The sequence below is a fragment of the Colobus angolensis genome, unplaced genomic scaffold, assembly GCF_000951035.1.
Source record: "Colobus angolensis palliatus isolate OR3802 unplaced genomic scaffold, Cang.pa_1.0 Scaffold399, whole genome shotgun sequence".
Lineage (NCBI taxonomy): Eukaryota > Metazoa > Chordata > Mammalia > Primates > Cercopithecidae > Colobus > Colobus angolensis.
In genome coordinates, this window is record NW_012117365.1 from 1,251,798 (window position 1) to 1,264,559 (window position 12,762).

Here is a 12,762-nt window from a genome sequence, read left to right on the forward strand (position 1 = left end):
AGAAAGAAAGAAAGAAAGAAAGAAAGAAAGAAAGAAAGAAAGAAAGAAAGGAAGAAAGAAGGGAGGGAGAGAGGGAGAGGGGGGGAAAAAGGCTGGATGTGATGGATGGTACATGCCTATAGTCCCAGGTACTCCAGAGGCTGAGGCAGGAGGATGGCTTAAGCCCGGAAGTTCAAGACTGCAACGTGTGCCATTGGCATATGATTTTTCCACTTGGCATATGATTGTGTCATTACTCCAGCCTGGGTGACAGAGTAAGACCCTGTCTCAAAAAAAAAGAAAAGCAATATTAAATTATACGTTTTGTATATACTGTAAATATATGCTTTTTCCATATACTGCATATATGCTTTTTCATATACTGCATATTACTATGTAGCATATATAAAAACATGCCTACTACTATAAGGATTGAACTCACAAAAATATAATATGCTCCTTACTGAATTTTTTGGTTTTTTTGAGACAGACTCTTGCTCTGTCACCCAGTGGCATGATCTGGGCTCACTGCAGCCTCTGCCTCCTGGGTTCAAGCAATTCTCCTGCCTCAGCCTCCCAAGTAGCTGGGACTCCCAAGTAGCATGCCACTACACCTGGCTAATTTTTCTATTTTTATTTTTAGTAGAAATGGGGTTTCTCCATGTTGGCCAGGCTGGTCTTGAACTCCTGACCTCAAGTGAGCCACCCACCTCAGCCTCCTAAAGTGCTGAGATTATAGGCATGAGCCACTGTGCCCAGCCTCCTTACTGAATTCTTAAGGACCGCATATGACTTTGCCTTACCTGCTGATTTTAGAACTTAATGCCCTTGCCTCCTTTACATGTGACTCCACTACAGCTGGTTGAGCCCCTCCTGACTTCCCTAATCTCCCTCTTCCACAAGGTCACAGGGTTTTGGTCCTGATAGGCCGTGCAGGGTGACCTCCTGACTCCAGTGGCTTACCATCCCACTTGAGACACAACCCAAACTCTTGATTTGGTGCCCCAGTGATCTGACCCTTGCCTACCTGCCTGATGGTCGATGCTCAGCTCACCACCCTCCAGCCTCAGGGCTTTCATTCAGTTCTTCAAACCTAACAGGTTTTCCTATCTGGGCACTTGCACACACTGCCTTCTTTGCCCCAAACATCTTCCTTCTCTTCTTGGCAGAGTTGGCTCCTCCTCCCCGTCAGATTTCAATCTATTGTCACCGCTCTCAGAGGCCTTCCCTGACCCTTCTTTCTAACATAAGTTCACATCACCTTGCTTGTTTCCTTCCCAGCTCTTGACGGTTTGTAATTGTTTGGGTTTTTTTCCACTCAGTTCTTGACTGTCTTGTCATTAAATCGTAAGCTTCATGATATCAGAGAGTGCCTGGCACACAGTAGGAGCTCAGCAACTGTTCTTTTGAAGGAAAGAATGAATGAATGAATGAATGAATGGATTCACTGCCATGCCCCAGCAAGTCACCTCAAATCCATTCCATACTTTCCACTGGCAAAAGAGAAAGTTCCGATAGAAGGAGCATCCCTTTCCCGCTCAGAATGCTTCCATTGTCCCTCCCGACCCACACAGGAAAGCTGACAATCACTTGCCTGAGCAGGCAAGTGTAGGGCATGAGGTTAAAAGACCCCAGTTCAAGTCCCACTCTTGTCACTTGCTAGCGAGGCAACAATAGCCAAACCAAGCCTCTCTGAACGTCAGTTCCTTTCTGTAAAATGGGGGAAACACCTCCTGCCATTTCTCCCTGGGTTGCAGTGAGATGACACAGAAAGCTCTGCACAGATGATTTTCAATGTTCTGAGTCCTGATTTTCAAAGGTCTTCACCCTTCACGACTGATCTCTCCCTCTCTCAACACCCATTTTTCCTGCCTCACCCAACTACTGGTACTTCCTGAACGTCACTCTGTACATTCACACCGTGGTGCGTTCCCTCAAAAGTTGTGCTGTTTGTTTGGAGAGCCCATTTCCTGCCTTCTTCATCTGTCCAGATCCTGACCATCGCGAAGTTCCCCTGCCTCTGGGCTCACTTTATCTTTGATGTCTGCTTTACACCAGTGAATGTCTTCCTCACTGCATTCTGAGCCCCTTCTCTGGGTCCTAACTGCTAATCCCAACACCACACTGCACTGCTCCATCTGGACTACGACCTGTGCTCAACGATGGGACTTCACAGTGGAGGAAGACCTCCCTCCACCTTCAAGAGGGCCACTATCTATTGGGATCAGAGAGGCTGAAAAGCACTTGACCACTTATCTGCAGGCTAGGAGAGCTGAGTGGTTAGGTACACTTGCACTGATGTCAGACATACCTGACTTTGAATCTCAGGATGTGTGGAACAGAAACCTAACTAAAATGGCTTAATTAAATAGGGGGTGATTTTTTCAAATAGTTAAGAAGACCAAGGTAGGAATCCAGGGCTGCTACAGAGTTTCCATGGCACATGGAGGGTTCAGGCTTCAACTAGATTTCCCTCTGCCTTCCTTAGCATGGGCCATCATTTTTCTTCTCCATACCTGTTTTCTCATTTAAACATGGGAATAATAGTATCTTCCTTGTAGAGTTTTTGTAAATATTAAATGAGTCGATGTATGCAAAGAACTTAAAATAGTACCTGGCTCTATATTAAGTACTCTATAAGTATTAGCTGTTATTGTTACTATTATTCTGTCCTTATGCAGAAAAAACAGCTGCTGCCTTTCTAGGTATCACATCCTCATCCCTGGCAGACAGAGGAAAGGCAAAGCACAAAAAGTTAGTGCTGGCTGAAACCATCTGTTTATTTTTCCCTTCAATTGAGGGGAAATCTATGTAATATAAAATTAGCCATTTAAAAATGAACAATTCGGTGGCATTTAATACATTCAACATATGTGTGCAACCACCAACTCTATCAAGTTTCAAAACATTTTTTATCACCCCTAAAGGAACCCTTGTATGCATTAAGCACTTGCTCCCCATTCTCCCTTCCTCCCAGCACCTGGTAACCACCGGTCTGCATTCTGTTTCTGTGAGTTTAGTTGTTCTGGATAGTCCCATTTGTTTTCAAAGAGCTTTCCAGGAAGCCCCACCCAGCCTTTTCTGCTCAGACCTCATTGGCCAGGAATGTGTCTGATTTTTAGCTGGGCAAATTGATGCCCTAGACAAAATCAGCATCTGTCATCCTACTTTTTTTTTTTTTTCTCCTGAGACAGAGTCTTGCTCTGTCACCCAATCTGGGGTGCAGTGGCACGATCATGGCTCACCGTAGCCTCAACCTCTTGGGCACAAGCAATCCTCCCGCCTCAGCCTCTCAAAGCACTGGAATTACAAGTGTGATTCACTGGGCCCAGCCTAATTTACTTATTTATTATGTTTAATTGTTTATCTTTCCACCATCAGAATATCAGCTCTACGCAGGCAGGGAACTTTGCCTATTTCATTTAGACACCTAGACCAGTGCCTGATTCATACTGTATCTCATTAATATGAAATGTTGTCAATTTTAAAAGATTATTTATTTTGAGACAAGGTCTGTCTGTGTTGCCCAGGCTAGAGTGCAGTGGCACAATCTCATCTCACTGCAACCTCTACCTCCTGGGCTCAAGCCATCCTCCCACTTCAGCCTCCCAAGTAGCTGGGACTACAGGCAGATGCCACCACGCCCAGCTTATTTTTTAATTTTTTGTAGAGACAGTATTTTGCCATGTTGCCCAGACTGGTCTCCAACTTTTGAGCTAAAACAATCCACTCACCTTGGCCTCCCAAAATACTGGAATTGCATGGATAAGCCACCATACCTGGCCTAAAAGATTTTTATTTTGGAAAAGTTAAAGTGTGAAAAAAGATTTTTGTGTCTTAGAATCAATAAAATATGGTTGTGGCTTCTCTAAGTATTAAAATGTGGAATGAGGCAAAGCACAACGGCTTACGCCTATAATCCTAGTGCTTTGGGAGGCTGAGGCTGAAAGATTGCTTGAGCCCAGGAGGTCAAGGCTACACTGTGCCACTGTACCCCAGCCTGGTTGACACAGTGAGACCCTGCCTCTAAAACAAAACAAAACAAAACAAAAAGTTACTTAGTGTGTTAGTCAATGATAAATGCTGAGAAAAAATAGAAAGTAGAGCAAGGTAAGGCTCATTTGGGGGATGGAACAGAGACAGGTTGCTATATTAATATACAGTCGACCAGTATCTGTGGGTTTTGCATCTGTGAATTCAACCAATCTCAAATTGAAAAAAAAAAAATTGTTTTAAATTGTGTCTATGCCAGGTGCAGAGGCTCATGCCTGTAATTCCAGAACTTTGGGAAGCCAAGATGGGAGGATCACTTGAGCCCAGGAGTTCAAGACCAGCCTGGGCAACATAGCAAGGCCACATCTCTACAGAAAAGAAAAAGAATTAGTCAAGCATGGTGGTGCATGCCTGTAGCCCCAGCTACTCGGAAGCCTGAGGTGGGAGGATCACTTAAGCCTGGAAGGTTGAGGCTGTAGTGAGCCATGCTCATACCAGTGCACTTTAAGACCCTGTTAGAAAAAATATATATATATATCTGCACTGAACATGTACAGACTTTTTCCTCTTGCCATTATTCCCTAAGCAATAGAGTATAACAGCTACTTACATAGCATTTACATTGTATTCAATATTACAAGTACTCTAGGGATGATTTAAGGAATACCAAAGGATAATGCACAGGTTATATGCAAACACTATGTTATTTTATATTGAGAACTTGAGCAAATGAGGATTTTTTTTATCCATGGGGAGTCTAAAACCAACCCCCCATGTATACCAAGGGACAACTATCTATTGCTGTGTAACAAATTACCCCAACACTGAGCAGTTTAAAACAATATACATTTAGTATATCAGTTTCTGTGGGTCAGGAATCCAGGAGTAGCTTAGCTAGGTCATTCTGGTTCAGGGTTTCTCATGAGTTTGCAAACAAGATGTTGGCTGGAGCTGCAGTCATCTGAAAGCTTGACTAGGGCTGGAGGAGCTGCTTCCAAGATGGCTCACACATACAGCCATTGGCAAAAGGCCTTAATTCCTCTCTGACTGAGGGCAAGAAGCCTCAGTTCCTTGTCACGTGGGCCTCCCCACGGGCTGCTTGAGTATCTTCACAACATGTCAGCTAACTTTCTCCAGGACAAGTGATTCCAGTGTGAGAGCAAGGAGGAACCCACAATATCTTTTATGACCTAGTCTTGGAAATGACACCATCACTTCCACTGTATTCTCTTAGCTGGAAATGAGTCACTGTGTCTATCCCACATTCAAGGAGAGGGAAATTTAAGGGAGAAGTATCAGAGAATTTGCAGACATATTTGAAAACCACTACAATTAAATAGGGTGCTCAACATAAAAGAAAGGCAATATTGGCCAAGCAGATATGGAAGGCTCTTTCCTCTATCTAGCATGCTTTCCTACTCACCTCCATGTCTGCTTGGCCAATTCCCTCACCTCCTTTAGGTTTTTGCTCAAATGTCACCTTTCTCTTATGCTGGTATTGTTGGGGCAGGAATGCATGCAGGTAAAGGGGAAGAGGAAAGTGCCCCCTGAGAGGCAACTAGCAGAGCTGCCACATGCCTGCCCTCCATCACTAGCTGTGTGGCTCTGTGGTCACTTTCCATTCTGAGTTCCAGTTTCCTCCTCTGTGTAATGGGAATGACAGTAGTAACTATTTACAGGTTTATTATGAGGATTAAATAAGACAGTATCTGTAAAGCATCCAGGCCATGTCTGGTATACTATATTCAGTAAACATTAACTAATGTTATTCTTGTTACAATCAGGTGCTGTAGCCTCAATCTTTTTAAATTTTTTTTATTATTTATTTGAGACCGGATCTCACTTTGTCAGCCAGGCTGGAGTGCAGTGGTGTAATCATGGTTCAATCCTGGGCTCAAGTGATCCTCCTGCCCCAGCCTCTCCAGTAGCTGGGACTACAGGCATGAGCCACTGCGTCCAACCCGTAGCCTCATTCTTCTCATCTGAACCTCAGGTACAATGGTGCAGATCATCAGCTGGGGTCTCTTAGAGGACATGGCCCTTGGGGGATGTGGTAGAAATATCTCCCCTCCTCTGCAACATAGAGAACAAGTGGCAGAGGAGACAAACTCTGCCTGCCATCAACCCAGACCTCAGCGTCAGAGAAGCCACCAGGTTTGAGTGTAAGTCTGCTAAGCTGCCTGGGGGTGTTGGGAGCCTGGTCAGCTATGGACCAGGAAATCAATTCAAAAGTTCAAGAATGAAATCCTCCCTACACCCTCTCCTGAGCCCTCCAGTCTCAGTCAATCTCTGGGCAGTATTTGCTGAGGCCTGTCTGAGTCCCTTGCTGAGTGCCGGAAATGTGGCAGTCAGCAAGCGCAAAACCCAAGGGGTATCAAATCAAGTGTCCACGCCAGTCAGGACCTGAGGTCTTTGAGGGAGGTAGAAGCCACCTAGGGTGGATCCTCCAGTGTATCCTCAGAAGGGGGACTGGACACAGGGAGGGAGAGGAAGGGACTGCATCCTCGCCCCGCGGCACAAGACAGAGCTCAGGGCCCAGTGCCTTTCACTGGGTCAGTACTCACCTGGGCCAAGGTCTACCATGGTCCTGTCTACTCATGTTTGTAAAGGCGTGGTTTACAGTAAAAGCAGCTTAGGTCAGTGTGAAAGGCTCTGCTCCAAGGGCTACAAACGTTGCTTCCACTCCTGATTCCACCGCACACACACCACACATATATACCTCAGCAATTCCAACCATTTTCTGGGTCTCAGTTTCCTTCTCTGTCAAAAAGTCTTTGCTCAAATATAAGGACAGTAAGGATAAGGATACTTACTGTGAGTCTTGGGATTACAGTCATGAGCCACAAGGATAGTAAGTTTTTCTGTGCCTAATTTATTCATTCAGTAAATACTTACTAAGTCCCTACTATGTGTCAAGCACTGTTCTGATGCCTTGGAAAGACAGTGCAGAGCAAGATATTCAATGTCTGTGCTCGCTGGGAGCTGACCCAGTGGTGGGGAATCATTCTGTGAAATACAGTCACGAGTCACTTAACAATGTGCATATGTTGTGAGAAACATGTTGTCAGGTGATCTTATCATTGTGCAAACATCATGGAGTGTACTTACACAAACCCAGATGGCACACTCTACCATGCACCTAGGCTATACGGTATAACCTATTGCTTCCAGGCTACGAACCTGTATGGCACACTATGGGCTGAACCTTGTAGGCAGTTCTAATACAATGGTAAGCATTCATGTACCTAAACATAGAAAAGGTACAGTAAACATATGGTATAAAAATACAGTAGGCCAGGTGCGGTGGCTCACGCCAGCACTTTGGGAGTCCGAGGCGGGTAGATCACGAGGTCAGGAGATCGAGACTATCCTGGCTAACATGGTGAAACCCCATCTCTACTAAAAATACAAAAAATTAGCCGGGCGCGGTGGTGAGTGCCTGTAGTCCCAGCTACTTGGGAGGCTGAGGCAGAAGAATGGCATGAACCTGGGAGGTGGAGCTTGCCGTGAGCTTAGATTGCACTGCACTCTGGCCTGGGCGACAGAGCAAGACTCAGTCTCAAAAAAATAAATAAAATCAAATGAAATAAATAAAAATACGGTATAGGACAGGCATAGTGGCTCATGCCTGTAATCCTAACACTTTGGGAGGCCAAGGCTGGTGGATCACTTGAGGTCAGGAGTTTAAGACCAGCCTGGCCAACATGGTGAAACCCCGTCTCTACAAAAAATACAAAAATTAGCCAGGCGTGGTGGCAGGTGCCTGTAATCCCAGCTCCTTCAGAGGCTGAGGCTTTAGAATCTCTTGAATCCAGGAGTTGGAGGTTGCAGCAAGCCAGGTTCACGCCGTTACACTCCAGCCTGGGCAACAGAGCGAGATTGTGACTCAAAAAAAAAAAAAGAAAAAAAAAACAGTACAAAAGGTTTTTAAAAACTGGTACACTTACCACAAATGGAGCTTGCAGGACTGGAGGTTGCTCTGGGTAAGAGAATGAGTGGTAAGTGAATGTGAAGGCCTAGGACATCACTGTACACAACTGTAGACTTTTTAAGCTACACTAAATTTATAAAAAAGATTTATTTCTTTAATAATAAATTAACCTTAGCTTACTGTAATGTTATATACTTTTAAAAAACTTTTAAACTCTTTTGTAACAGCACTTAAAACACAAGCACATCGTATAGCTGTTCTTTCTTTCTCTTTATTTATTTATTTTTTTGAGACAGAGTCTTGCTCTGTTGCCCAGGCTGGAGTGCAGTGGCGTGATCTTGGCTCACTGCAACCTCTCCCTCCTGGGTTCAAGTGATTCTCCTGTCTCAGCCTCCCAAGTAGCTGGAATTATAGGCACGTGCCAACATGCCTGGCTAATTTTTGTATTTTTAGTAGACGAGGTTTTGCCATGTTCACCAGGCTGGTCTCGAACTCCTCAGCTCAGGTGATCCGCCCTCCTGGGCCTCCTAAAGTGCTGGCACTACAGGCATGAGCCACTATGACCAGCTTTTTTTTTTTTTTTTAAAGACAGGGAGGGTCTCACTCTGTCACCCAGGCTGCAGTGCTGTGGCACAGTCCTGGCTCACTACAGCCTCAACCTCCTAGACTCAGGCGATCTTCCCACCTCAGCTTCCCAAGTAGCTAGGACTACAGGTGCATGCCATCATGCCTGACTAATTTTTTTTATTATTGGTAGACACAAGGATCTTGCTATGTTGCCCAGGCTAGTTTCGAACACCCCTGGGCTCAAGTGATCCTCCTGCCTCAGCCTCTCAAAGTTGTGATTACAGGCGTAAGCCACCACACGCAGCCCACTTTTGTTCTTTATATCTTTATCCTATAAGCTTTTCTCTATTTTCAATTTTTTTAAAATTTTTTTTTGTTAAAAACTAAGACACAAACACACACATTAGCCTGGGGTCAGGATCGTCAATATCACTGTCTTCCACCTCCACACCTTGGCGCACTGGAAGGTCCTCAGAGGCCATAACATGCAGCTATCATTTCCTGTGATAACGGTGCCTTCTTCTGCAATACATCCTGAAGGACCTGCCTGAGGCTACTTTATAGTTAGCTTTTTTTTGAAGTAGAAGGAGTACACTCTAAAATAACAATAAAACATATCGTAAGTACATAAACCAGTAACATAGTTGTTTATCATCATTATCAAGTATACTGTACATAACTGTATGTGCTATACTTTTATATGACTGGGGGTGCAGTAGGTTTGTTTACACCAGCATCACCGCAAACTCGTGAGGAATGTGTTGCGTTATGATGTTAGGGTGGCTACAAGGTCACTAGGTGATAGGAATTTGTCAGCTCCATTGTAATCTTATAGGACCATCGTCTTGACCCAAATGTAATGCAGTGCATGACTGTATGGTGGTAGGTGCTAAGGACAGAAGCAAAACAGAGGAAGGGGACAGAGAGGATAGAGGGTGGTCAGGGAAGGTCTTGTGGCTGTTTGAGGGAAGGGCATTCCAGGCAGAGGGCACAGCAAGAGTCCTGAGAAGCGAATGTGCTTGGGGCATCCAAGGAGCCTGGAGGAAGCAGTTTATGGAAACTCTAGAAACAAATGAGGTCCGACCACAGCGACTCTTTTCAGAGCAAAAGCCAGATCACGTCACTCCTCTGCCAAAGTCCTTGCAAGGCCTCAATGCAGTTGGCCTCCCTCCTACCCTCCCGGCCCCACTTCGCTCTGTCCACACTCCCTCAGGGCTGCCGCTCACCCCTGCCTAAGGCTTCCCCCTAACTCAGAGGTCCTTAACCAGAATCACCCGCAGGGCTTATTAAAACACAGATGCTGAGTTCCAGCCCAGTTTCTGATCCAGAAACTGATTTGTGGCTGGGATACGGCCCTAGAATGTGCATTTCTAATGGGGTCCCTGGCAAGGCTGACACTTCAGAACTTATTGCTTCAGTTTTAGAAGTGCTGCTCCAGCGTTCTCTTGCTGATATCGCTTTTTTTTTTCTTTTTTTTTTTTTTTTTTTTAGATAGAGTCTTGCTTTGTTGCCCAGGCTGGAGTGCAGTGGCGCCATCTCGGCTCACTGCAACCTCTGCCTCCTGGGTTCTGGCAATTCTCCTGCCTCAGCTTCCTGAGTAGCTGGGACTACAGGTGTGCACCACCACACCCAGCTAATTTTTGTACTTTTTGTAGAGATGCGTTTTCACCATGTTAGACAGGCTGATCTCAAATTCCTGACCTCAAGTGACCTGCCCACCTCAGCCTCCCAAAATGCTGGGATTACAAGCATGAGCCACCACACCCAGCCCGCTTTTGCCCCAGATAACCCACTTAATACTACAACTTGTTCCCCTCCTCCCCTGCACCCCAACCTCCTTCCTACTCTATTTTTCCTTTTTTTCTTGTCTTTTCTTTCTTCCTTTTTTGTTTTGTTTTGTTTTGTTTTGAGATGGAGTCTCACTCTGTCACCCAGGCTGGAGTGCAGTGGCACTATCTCAGCTTACTGCAACCTCTGCCTCCCGGGTTCAAGCAATTCTCCTGCCTCAGCTTCTCAAGTAGCTGAGATTACAGTGGTGTGCCATCACAACCAGTTAATTTTTGTATTTTTAGAGACGGGGTTTCCCCATGTTGGCCAGGCTGGTCTCAAACTCCTGACCTCAGGTGATCTGCCTACCTTGGCCTCCCAAAGTGCTGGGATTACAGGCATGAGCCACCGTGCCTGGCTTAAAGAACTTCTTAAACATTAGTCATACACACTTTTTTTTTTTAAATGGAAAATCATCTGGTGGTGCAATGGCTCCCAAATGCTGGTGTCCTAAGACCAATGATGGCAGAATAATTTTGTTTTGTTTTGTTTTGTTTTTCTGTTTTTTGAGAGAGGATCTCGCTACATCGCCCAGGCTGGAGTGCAATGGGGTGATCACAGCTCACTGTAGCCTCGACTCCCCAGGCTCAAGTGATCCTCCCACCTCAACCTCCTGAGTAGCAAGGACTACAAGTACACACCACCATGCCAAGCCAATTTTTTATTTTTTATTTTTGCAGAGACAGGGGTCTCAAATTCCTGAGCTCAAGGGATCCACTTGCCTCGGCCTCCCAAAGTGCTGGGATTACAAGCGTGAGCCACTCCCCTGGCCTGTTTGTTGATTTTTTGAGACAAGATCTCTGTCACCCAGGCTGGAGTGCAGTAGCACCATCATGGCTCACTGCAGCCTCCACCTCCAGGGCTCAGCTAATCCTCCCACCTCAGCCTCCTGGGTAGCTCAGAATACAGACAGGTGCCACCATGACCAACTAATTATTTAATTTTTTGTAGAGACAGGGTCTCACTATGTTTCCCAGGCTGGTCTTGGACTCCTGGGCTCAAGCAATCCTCTCACTTTCACCTCCCAAATTGCTGGGATTACAGGTATGAGCCACCGTGCCCAGCCCAGAGTGATTTTTTAAAATACAGATTCTTGTGGTTTAAAAACACCCTCGGAGAGTCTGTGTCAGGAAGTTAGGGTTGATCAGAGATTTTTTGTCTTTCTCAAAGCACCCACTCACCCACCTCTTACCCCCTACATCTCCAGATAAGTGTGAGGTATGGCCAGGTGTAGGAATTCCTGTGAGAAGCCTTACCTGTAGAGAAAGATTCGGGGGACTAAATTCCAGGGTGTAGCTTTTTACACTTTGCAAAAATGTGACCACACCCATGGTCATTTATCACTTCCCACAAGCTCCCCGGTTGGCCAGGCAAGATCACCATCTCCCTTTCACAGAGCAGAAAGCTGAGGCCCTGGGGAATCAAGTGATACTCCCTGCTCAACACTCAACAGTCACAGCTGGTTGGTGGTGGAGGTCACACACCTGAGGGTGGCAGAGACATGATTAGAGCTTGGGCCTCTGGCTGGGCACAGTGGCTCATGCCTGTAATCCCAGCACTTTGGAAAGATGAGGTGGGAGGATCACTTGAAGCCAGGGATTCAAGATCAGCCTGAGGCCCTCCTTACTCCCCCATGCCGCCCCCACTCTCTCCTCTATTTTAAAAAACAAGAAGAAGAAAGAGGGGAAAAAAAGACCTTAGGCCTCTGAATTCTCACTCTAGGGCTCTCCCCTCTCCATCACCTGGATAAACCCAAGTTCCAGGAAGTTCCGAGGACGCCACTGGGGGAGGAAGGTCAGAGAAGGGAGAGAGAGTGTCAAATGCGTGGAGGGCAAGGTTCTGGGAGGCTGTTTCCTGGCCACGGGAAAGACTCCAGTTGCCCTAAGGACTTGGAAAACACATGGCATTCACGAGGTAACTCTGACTGCCTGTGACCTCAGGACATCCACTTTCTCTTTGTGTGCTTCTCCTCATTACCAAAATGGAGCTGATCATCCATGTTCTGTCCCCAACAAAATACTTGTAGAATGTAAAGCACTCCAAAAATCCAAGTTATTATTGCTGTTATCAAGGGAAGGCCCTTTGGGACAGAACTTAAACAGCCTTTCTTTCATCTGAGGGACACTTTTGAGCATCTACCACGTGCCAGGCACTGTGCGGGTCACTGTACACACATGCCCTCACTTACCCCTCACAAAGGGCCAGTGCTGCTGTTCTTTACCTTTTACAGATGAAGAAACTGAGGCTCGCTGAGAGTTGCAATTCATTCCATCATTAGTTCATTCACTCAGCTTTTACTAAAAGCCTGCTCGAGGCCAGGCTCTGGGCCAAGTGCTGAGAATAAGAAGATGAACAAGTCCTTCAAGAGACGTGCCCATAAATTACTTTAATAACAACTAAGTACATGCTTCAACAGACAAGGTGTAGTGGGAACTAGAAGGGGAAAAACAGGTTCTCCTGGGGGT